The sequence below is a fragment of the Scatophagus argus genome, chromosome 6, assembly GCF_020382885.2.
Source record: "Scatophagus argus isolate fScaArg1 chromosome 6, fScaArg1.pri, whole genome shotgun sequence".
NCBI classification, from domain to species: Eukaryota; Metazoa; Chordata; class Actinopteri; family Scatophagidae; genus Scatophagus; species Scatophagus argus.
This window is the reverse complement of record NC_058498.1, coordinates 24,752,772-24,763,521: the sequence shown is the minus strand read 5'-3', so window position 1 is coordinate 24,763,521 and position 10,750 is coordinate 24,752,772. Positions and strand designations below refer to the sequence as shown.

The 10,750-nt window shown below is 39.4% G+C and overlaps 1 long non-coding RNA gene across 1 annotated transcript; it reads right to left on the bottom strand.

Annotated features, from left to right (window-relative positions):
- Positions 1 to 8,713: 8,713 nt before the first annotated feature.
- Positions 8,714 to 10,352, bottom strand: LOC124061237. Its single transcript, XR_006843703.1, has 3 exons — positions 9,929 to 10,352; positions 9,773 to 9,850; positions 8,714 to 9,366 (listed from the first exon to the last, which is right to left on the bottom strand). It is a non-coding gene; the product is annotated as an uncharacterized LOC124061237 (long non-coding RNA).
- Positions 10,353 to 10,750: the final 398 nt, after the last annotated feature.

Sequence of the window (10,750 nt, the reverse complement as noted above, 5' to 3'; positions counted from 1 at the left end):
GACTCTGCAGGCCGTTGTTGTGGTCCTTGAGACATTGATGAGCTGTTTTTGAAATGTGACAGGGTACATTGTCCAGTCAATGAAAATCAGATCAAATCAAATTAAATAATTGACTGGTGTTTTTTTTTTGTTTGTTTGTTTTGTTTTTTGTTTCACTTCATCTTCTCATTGAAGCTGTAAACATTGACACCTGCTTTGACACAAGAAGAGGAGGGACATTTGCTTAATGACCCAAAGATTAGGGCTGTTTGGCTCTGTTCATAATTAAAGTGTATTTTCCAGCCCTGAATGGAACTGGGGGGCGATGTACACAAGGAGATAGAGCAACTACCTGCCTGCCTGGCTGATTCAGGCTACCACTGTGACAACAGGATTACCTGTGACAGGGGCCACCTGAGTGGAACTCTAATGGGTTAGCCACCTGGAGTAGTGTGTGTGTGTGTGTGTGTGTGTGTGTGTGTGTGTGTGTGTGTGTGTCAGTGGATGCACTGTAGCGTGAAAGTTACCATTTCAAGCTAGATTTTCCATCAAGGAAGAGTCAAGACGTCTGAGGACAGGGGGAACCTCATTTTTAAAATACAAAACTGTAATTAATCGTAGAATTGAGAGATGAGTGAGTTTCAAAGTTTAGTCTTTACATTGGGAACAGTAATTAGACAAAATAATCACTCAATTTTCACTAAAACCAACCCAAAAAAAACAAATAAACAATGTATAGACACACAGAAAATTCATTCATCACTCACCCACTAAGTAAAAGGTATGAAAGCAAAAGCGAAAGCTTTAATACACCTTAAGCTTACATAATAACATCACACTAAAATGCTTCAAGTCATTTATGACTTTTGCATTAATTTGAATGGCCAGGATCATTTTTATTTAATATTAACATTTGACACTGTGTAGAAACTTTAGATTAACACTCACACAGAAAGTTTTTAGAAACTAGTTTAGTTTTCAAAAGCCATGTGTTGTTAATATGGTGTCTGTTTTTATGATTAATGATGTAAGGCGACCTTGAGTGTCTGGTAAGGTGCCTTTCAATAAAATAAAAAATATTTATTTATTTATATATTTTCATACAAAAAATGTATTAAATAAATTGTTTTGGTATTAACTTATTGACGCCTTACTTGTGTTTTTCAAGATAGAAGAGATCAGAATTAAATGCAGAGTTCATTAAACTGCTGTCTGCAACACTCCCCAGGACACTAATAATAGTAGATTATTAGGTGCTACCTATTCACTAAACATGCATTGTAAAAAAGAAAGGGAGAGTAAAAATAATGAAAAAATTAAAAACATTTGTGGAAAAAGGCAAAGCAAACAAAATCATGCTGCCATAAAGAAAGAAAGCCAGCCATAAAGAGATCCAAAAAGAACAAGGATGAAGGTTTGGAAACCTCAGAAAATTTTTGCATTGTGTGCACTGAGCCCTCTGGAAAATCCAAACCTGAAGAAACATGGATCCAGTGTTTATATTTCAAATTCTGGGCCCATGAAGACTGCACCCCTGATTCATTAATTTATGTAAAAAATGCTATTTGCGCTAGACATGTGAGAGTGCTTAATGTCAAAGTTTTAAATCTCTAATACAAATACACAGCAAGTCATAGATGCTGAGAAAAAAAGTGTTCCATCTACCCTGGTCTCCCTACAATTGGTTAAATTGCTAAAGTGCAAGCTACCAGAATGTTTGAGCAAATACATATAAATAATAACTGAGACAATACTTAATTAAGTTCACTTTGTTTCTCACAATACAAAGTATTGATTTAAGATTTTTTTTTTTTTTTTTTTTTTTAGGGCTCTTGGTGTGCACTTAACTTTTCCACCCCCTGGCAGCAGACAGTCAATTGACTCTTTTATAGTTAAATCAACTTTTAAGTCATTTCAACTCTATATTTTAACACTTTTGCTTAACACTGGAAAATTAACTCTGAGAATTTTACTGTATGAGCTCAGATATTTTAGGCAGATTAATGAACTCTGTCGAATGCCATAATGATACAAACATTATGATTGCGCGTGGCCTTTAAGTCACAAGCGTTTTTCCATGATCCTTTATTTAAATTATGTCATTCTTCCCTCTTCCAATCACAGCCTGACACGTTTCTCTTACAGCCAATTGGCAGCAAGCTGTCAAGTGTTCTCTCTCTCCACTGTCATTCATCTGTCACATGACAGCCACGTGAATATGTGCATCCCACCTCCACCTCTTCGCCACCACTACTGTGATGTCTGAAGTGGTGAGGTGAATAGAGAACGAGATGTGAGATGCTCACTTATGTGATAGCCTACAGAGTAAGTTCAGAGAGGCAGTGCAGGTTGCTTGCAGCTTGTGTGTTAGGCACTGACCTTTTTTTCATGTTATGCATTTCTAATGTTGAGGTGTCTGAAGCCCACATTTTAATTAAGAGTGGTAAACAGACATTTTCACTGGAACTACTTAGTAGGTGTCAATTATCAGGAATTAACTGACACCCTGCAGCCAATCAGAATTGAGCAATCACCCATTGATCTTGAATCTTGAGTGGGTGCGTCCGATAATAAAACCATGAGTCAAGGATTATACTACCTTATCTACAATTACTGTTTTTAATGTCATTAGTAGTCAGTGGTGCATGATGGGGTTTTATTTTTGCTAGTTGTGTTGTAATGAAGTATATGTTTCCTAATGGGACAAGTCTGCTGTATGTTGATGGACATCCGCTTGTAAAGAACATGCAAACCTGAGGGATGAACCCCAAAATCAACCTTCATTCCCAATCAAATGACTCTGCAGTAGTGATGGGTATTCACTGGCTTGAGCTCCTGTCGGCTGTGGTCGGAACATGACACCCGGGTGGACTAAGACGTTCTGCTGCTGGCAGAAGAGGTACATTAAACAGACAATTATGTTATATGCAAAGTGACTCCAAACAAAATCAAGGTACATTAAACACTGAATGATGCTGTATGATCAGTGAATCCAAACAAAATGAACGCAAACAAGAAAAGAATAAATAAATAAAAAGAAAATGGTGTAACATCATTTCAAATGCAAGCAAGAGGTTATTGTACCTTACACAAATTACTTCAGCTAATGGTCAAGAACATGTTTTACAATTATTCCCAAACACATCTCAGTGGGTGTGTGCTCACTATGCTGCAGTCACCTAACATCCACTCTTAACACTCTTCAGTGACCTCTGCAAGCTGCAGAGGTCACTCAAGTTTGAAGTACAATAGAACATTCTATTCTTAAGTTTGCATATTGGGGTGAAAGTTCTTATATTGATTCTTGTTGAGATGTTTTCTCTCTCTGTCTCATTTATTTTTTTCTTTAGAAACTCTATGAAGTGAAGAGAGATAACATTTTATTTTTTGGGACTCGGCTTGTTTTTTAATGACATAACAGAATGACAGAATAGAGGGGAAGCTGGTGGAGATAAGACGAAAAATAACAGGCATGATAGCTGTCAATCATGTTGCATGTTTTATTACACTGCCAGAGCCAGGAGAGAGCAGGTGGAGTTGGAAAGAAATACACATACATACACATACAGGGAATATACAGTGTAGGTGACCTCAAAATGTCCATATGCAAAAAACAATAATAACTGAAGCTGGAGCTGTGTAGGAACTTACATATGTGCACAGTGTTTTGTGATTTTTCAAGTAGAAAGAGGTTTATCAAGACATGTTTCCGCAAATTTTGATACATATTCTTGTCTTGTAGTTTGTTAACTACAAAAATGAATTTGAATGGCCAATCACATATAAATGTTCTGCAGAATTAATCAGTTCCTCATTTCTAATGTATCATTTCAATTCAATTTCATTTTTTATTTTTTCCAAATATGACCGCCATTTTCCAATTTCCAATATGTTCAGCATTGAGGATACAATCTGTACATCTGCTGCGTGTGTGTGTGTGTGTGTGTGTAGCAACTGGAAAAACACAAAATACGTCTCCTGCTCGTGATGACAATTCTAACAGGTGGGTTAAGATATGATTATGTTACCATTTAATTAGCACCAATGACCAGATACAGTTGAATCTGAAGGAAATGTCATTAGTTTTGTGAGTATTTGGTCATAATTCAAAGACCTTCCAAGTTCAACATATAAAGTTTGAATGTTGGTGCCATTCAACAACAAACAGCTAAGCATCGAATTTAATTATGCTGTTAATTTATTCTATGGAGAGAAATCAAAATGGTCAATGTGTATTACATGATCAACAAATGACAAATAATACTGAAAGATCGGTGTCCATGGATCCACACACAAATACCAAGGACATGGAAAACAGTTTCACAAGTGCGTATATCAGATTGTAAACAAATGTTCACAGTTAACTCACAGAATAAAGTTACTTGTTTTTGCCAGTACAAAACAGTGACATTGATTTCTTACTAGCAATAATTGTTATATCTCTTTTTTTAATAGACCATGAAAATAAACATCAAGTAAACATTGTATTGAGTTACTTTGAGCAGTCGACCATATTAGTATTTGCTGTTACTGATGAGGCTGTCACTCTGCTTATTACAATGTATGTTTTAGGTTTAATAGGTCAGATTTCACCACCACACCCACACTGTACCTGCTTAATTTCCCCCCAGACACTCTTTCCATTCACTTTGGCATTAGTAAATTAAGTGGCACTGGGCAACGATCAGTGTTATCAGGAAGAGCACAGCCATTTATTTTTGTGCTCCAATCAATGCGCCAACCCACCAAGAGGAAAAAGCCAGGAGGCTGCTGCCACCACGGTCGCCCTCAGGAGGCATTTAAGACCTGGAGCAAGGACTGGATCACCTTTTTGGTGGTGGAAGGATCTGTGAACTATGGAAGTTTCTGCAGACTTTCCTACCACAATACTCAGTTTTGTCATCATTATGCAAACTCTTTCATTCTGACGGACACAGACTGAACCCAACTTTCATTCCCGTCTATTACATGTAATCATCGGTCAAAATCTTCAACCCTTTTCACAAACATTCTTTTATATACATTGGCATACAGAGACTTTTCTCATCTTTATACCAGAGAGAAATGCATGACTTATGATAGGAACCCAACCTAAAAAAACTGAACAGTTTGGTTTCTAATACCAATGAAAGAGGGAGAATGTGAAATTTATTTTATTAACATTAAAAAAAGGATGGAAATCTAGCAATTTGTATAGAGGAACAAACCGATTAGAGATTTAATCAGCTAATCACGATCAGCTGTATAGAAGTGTTTAAACTAATTAAAACTTTTATTAGACCCACAGTGGGGGAATTCTCACTTCTGGGCCTGACTCAATAAAAGCCAATAGAAAAGTAGGAAAACCATTGTGTGTGTGTGTGTGTGTGTGTGTGTGTGTGTGTGTGTGTGTACATGTGTGTGGAATGCTTGTATATCAAAGGATTTAGAACAACATACATCAAAGCAAAACAGAATTCTGTGACATCATCATCTCCTACATTATATAATACAAAGCACAGAAAGATTTTCAGAGATCACGGTTCAGTTACACACAGCATATTTGTTTAAGGATCTGTGCACTTTTTCCACCAGAAACTGTTGAGTTAAACATCAGTGGACTAACTTGTAGACACTCCTGTTGCCTTTATATTGGCAGTTTCAAAAATCCATACAGGAGTTGGCTACTTATTTGGAGCAGCCGGACGGGCAGCAGCAACCTGACATCCAGCTCTTCGTCCCCAAAAGAAATGTCTCCAACTGCGTCAGCTTGTTCTAGCGAGGAAAACATGGCTGCTGAAACATCAGACCTGAGCAATGTCCCTCTGGATGATGTTTCCCCAGGACCATCTACCACCAGCTCATCAGTGGCAGAGCATCACAGACAGAGGTCTTCAGCCACAGACAAAGAGCAAGCCCTGTCAAGAGATGACAGTGAGGCGGCAGACCAGCTCACCGGTCTGCAAAATAAGTTCTCCATTATAATCAAGGAATTCTTTGACTGCCTTACTAAAGAGTAGGTTGATTTAATTCATCACTCAAAATACTGAAAACATTTGGTTACATTTTGTGTACATTTTTGTTTTTGTGCTTAAATTAATTTCAGTGTCACTTAATTTCTGCTTCTGCTTCACGTTTTTTTAGGCAGCGGCTGTATATAAACAATGGAGTTTATTACTCGGATGTGAGAGAGAAGCTGATTGACATGGGTATGGAAGTCATGAGTGTCTTCATAGAGACAGTTGCTGATAATTTATCAAAAGCCATATATCAGCCCCATCAGAGACCCACCTCTTCCCAGGAACATGGGACAGAGGAACAACAAGCACCCTCAAAGGTTCTCAGGGAAACATTTGGCATCACTGAAGACAACATCCAGAACAGCCTGAAAGACTCCTTTGGCAAGGCTTTCTGTGATGTGGCTGGAGCGGACACATCTGTCAGCGTCGCACCCAGTTTTACAGGTGCTATTCTCAAAACAATCACTGATGAGGTCAACTGTGTTCTGTCAGATACCATAAACGTATCACTGGAACGAGAATCCTCCGACGTCTGTGCTACCTGCTGCCAGTTCTCCAGTTGTACAGCATGCAAGGAGGTAATGGCAGAAGTTATCCAGAGACTGAAATCCATCTTCAAAGCCTTTGGCGCTTTGGCTGTTAGACAACAATCGGATCGTGAGAGTAACAGTAGCATACTGACGGGTGCAAGTACCATCAAAGTCCAAAAGAAGAAGTCACGGCGGTGGAGCTTCTTTCCCAAATGGAGGAAGAATAAGACTAAGGTGAGCCCCATCTCAGACGAGGAAGTACACATGGAATCGTCAACCAGTAAATTGTCATCTGGATGCTCTTCGCATCCTTGTGCCACATCCAACACCTGCTCTGCGCTCTCCAGTAAACTTCACTTCACTTCTTCGGAATTACTTGATGTAGAAGAAGAGGATGCTACATCAGAGGAAATAGAGGACACCCAGTCTTCAGTAGTGATTAGCTTGTGTCCATCAATTTCTCTGGAGAATACGATTAATGTTCCAGATTACCAAGAGTGCCCACCCCTCTCTGAGAATCAGACCAATGTGAGAAGCTCTTCCTGTCATCGGTGCAGTGACTCTGACAATGGGATCACTGCCATCACGGACATCCAGGCTGGGAGGAGGAGGACCAAAAGACCTTCTCTGCTGAAGAGGATACAGACGTTCTTCTGCAGTCTTTGCTGCTGTTCCAAGAAAAATCTTGGAGAAGAGTGATTCCCACCCTTTCCCTTCATTCGACTACCCAACAATTCCCTCCTTTAATCTTTTCCCCCCTTTCCTCTAATGAAAACAGTAACACTATCAACAAACTTAAATGCTATCAAAGTTGAAATTTGCAATGAGCTGCCTAAAAATGTCAACAGCGGAAATGCTTTATATTGACATCACATCGATAAACTGAATCAATTAAATCAAAATGGGTATAAATGTATAAAAGTATAACAGGTAGAAAAAGAGAGAGTACATTAAGTACAGCAAAGACATGTACACTCTTAACCCAAGTTAGTTGAGTTTACTAGAACAACGAGTGGAAACCGATTGCCTTGAATGTTTTGAGTTTTTACACAGTGGTTAAACTAGGCATTTTAAGTTTTATTAACTCAACACATTAATTAAATGCAATAGTCTTTACTAAAGATAATTACCTCACATGACTAATATTCAACAAATTCAATATACAAATACATATATATCAAACAATCTAATATGTATTATTTCTTACTACTTGAAATTATTTTTAAACTTATATATACACACACACACACACACACCACACTATTAGTATTTTTTTATTACTGTATTTTATACATAAAATAAGAAATAAATAATAATTCAGAACATCAATTCAGTAGTTCCAACATGTTTTATTTGTTTAACATGTTAATTGGATGCACCAACATGAACTTGCCAAAATTGTAAAGTGGCACAAGTTCACAGTGGACAAACAAAAATCAAAACCTTTTTTCCTGCCTCAGTAAAGTTTGAAAGTTGAGACCAGGTTGGTGGTCTTATGATAAAGACAGGTAAGTTCTTCCATACAATATTGGGAACATCATTTCTTGGAGTTTCTTTGTGCCATTTCAAACAAACTGTTTATATGAAAACCCCAAATTTTCTCTGGTCTTTCATAAAATATTAGAACATGTGATTGAACACAAAAGAAAAATATAAACAATCATCAGCTGGAGATATGCCTGCATCAGATCTAATAGACTGCATAATAAAGAGCAGTAAAAGCATTGCATTCATTGTAGTATTCAACAAAATAATGGTCAGAACAAATCCACAAAATCTGGAATGCAAATATTTGCACCTCAATACAGGCAGACCAAACAGGTACTGCTTGAGGTTTTCTGGTGTATGGCCCTGTATACTTTTTTGTATGGCCTTTGAATTCAGGGCCCTGGAATTGGAGAATGCAGTTGTAATCAAGCCCGGGAGATTCTTTGAGGTTGCTAATCAAACCCTCTACCATAGCAGGCTTTGCATTTAGGCTGACCTTTCTTATATCCACCTCTGTGAGAATGACCCCCGATGTGTGTCTTGTTTCCATGTATTATGTTCAAGGTTTTTGTCATGTCCTGTTTTATTTTGAAAAGCGTCACTTCCCCTGTGTGTCCTGTTTTCTTGTAACTTTGCTTTTGGTTTTCCTGATTGCTTTCTCCCTCCTGATGTGTGTCACCTGTGTCTCGTTATCATGTCTATTTAGTCCTTGTCTTCCCAGTCACCTTTGTCAGAGTGTCTGTGTTTTATTTTCCATGCCATGCCAGGAATCCTTTGCTATGCCTTGTTTTGCTTTGCCATGCTTTTTGCCAGGAGATTTAGCCGCAGTTTTTTGTAGTTCTTCTGCCACGGTAAGAGTGTGCTTTTTGAGTTGGTTTTTTTGTTATTAATGAAAGACTTTTGCTTGGACCTCCGCCTGCCTGCCTGCCTGCCTGCTCCTTTGACTCTGTGTGGCGAGGTGTACACTATGGAGCATAAAAATCGTGGTTGCGACAACGCCACCTGGGGAATTGCACCCCAGGAAATCTGAGCTCGACTGTGTTGGTTATTTAGACCAAAGCCACGCAGATTCAGTACCACAGGGCGAGACGGTTCCACAACAAAAACAATTTATTAACAAATGAAATAAACAAAATACAATTCAAAAACAGTCACACCAATTAAACACACAATAAAATAAACCAAGGGGCAAATGAAGCGGGCCGGGGCTACCATGCAGCAGGACAACCACAAGACAAGGAGGAGGGAGGTCCTCAAAAGAATCACCCATGAAACTACACACTCACGCACACACAAAACCAAAAAAAGGGGGGGGATCGTGAAGAACACACCACCACCAGGGATTGACGGCCACAGGGAGCCCACGACACCTGACAACAAAAGAAACAACGATTAATAAAACAAGCCCAAAGGTTAGTATAACTGGCGTGAACTAAACAAACATTTACCTAAAGAAAGAAAAAAAGAAAAAAACAATATAATAAACTCCAACACAGAAAAAAAGGGGAGGAACAAACTCCACATAAGGCCAAAACAGCAATAAAGCCGATACAATAATAGAGCCAAACGGTAGTAGAGCCAAAACGGCAGCGCAGACCCAGGGAGGGGTGACTGGTATTTGGCGGCAGTTTGCCCTCACCTCGTTCCGTAAGGCTACGGCCACGCCGGAAAGAGGCAGAAGACAACCAGCTCCCGTCACGGGTCAATCACTCAGCTGCACCAAAACACCAAAACAATCTGCTGGGGAACGAGGGCAGCGGACAATCGCGGACTTACCGAAAGGGCAGGTGAGCATCTCCAGGAAAAACTACCAGTAGGGCGACACATCCCCACGGCCCGGCAGCCGGTCGCGCTCTACAAAGCAAAGATCGCGTCACCAAAACCACCGCGCTGTGCATACACCAGCAACGAAAGAGTAGCAGAATACATTACCTGAGCGAAGAGGATCATACGCCCACAACGACCACGTCACACAATCACGGTGGCCACAGGAAGGAAGCGGAAGAGGAAGAGGCAAGTGCAGGGAAAGAGACGACAGGTCACATCTGCATCGGGGTTCAGCTCTTTTTCTGCGTCAGCGACGCTGAATTCTGACAGTTTGTCCTCTACTTTGAAAATACCAGTACCACATTCTGACAGACATTCTTATACCAGGAGTAAAAATTTACAGGAGCAAAATTATGAGAGGAAACAACAAATATATGATTATACACTACCGTTCAAAAGTTTGGGGTTACCCAGACAATTTTGTGTTTTCCATGAAAAGTCACATTTATTTACCACCATGTGTTGTAAAATGAACAGAAAATATAGTCAAGACATTGACAAGGTCAGAAATAATGATTTGTATTTGAAATAATAATGTCACGATTTGGGTCGGCGTTGCTGACGCAGAAATTTACTGAACCCCGATGCAGAGTCTAAAGGAGCAGGCAGGCGTAGTGGAGGTCCAAAAAACAATAGTCTTTATTTAGAAAACAAAACCTAACCAAAACAAGCTCACACTTACTGTGACTGTGGGACAAAAACTCCTGGCATGGCATGGAAGGACAAGGCAAAAAGCTCCTGGCAAATATGGCAAGGCGTAACAAGGTAAATCTAAACAACAGATCCTGGCATGGCATGGGGGGAAAAATGCAGACGCTCTGACCATGGTGACTGGGAAGACAAGGACTAAATAGACATCACAACAAGACACAGGTGACACACATCAGGAGGGAGAAAGCAATCAGGAAAACCAAAGCAAAGCTACAT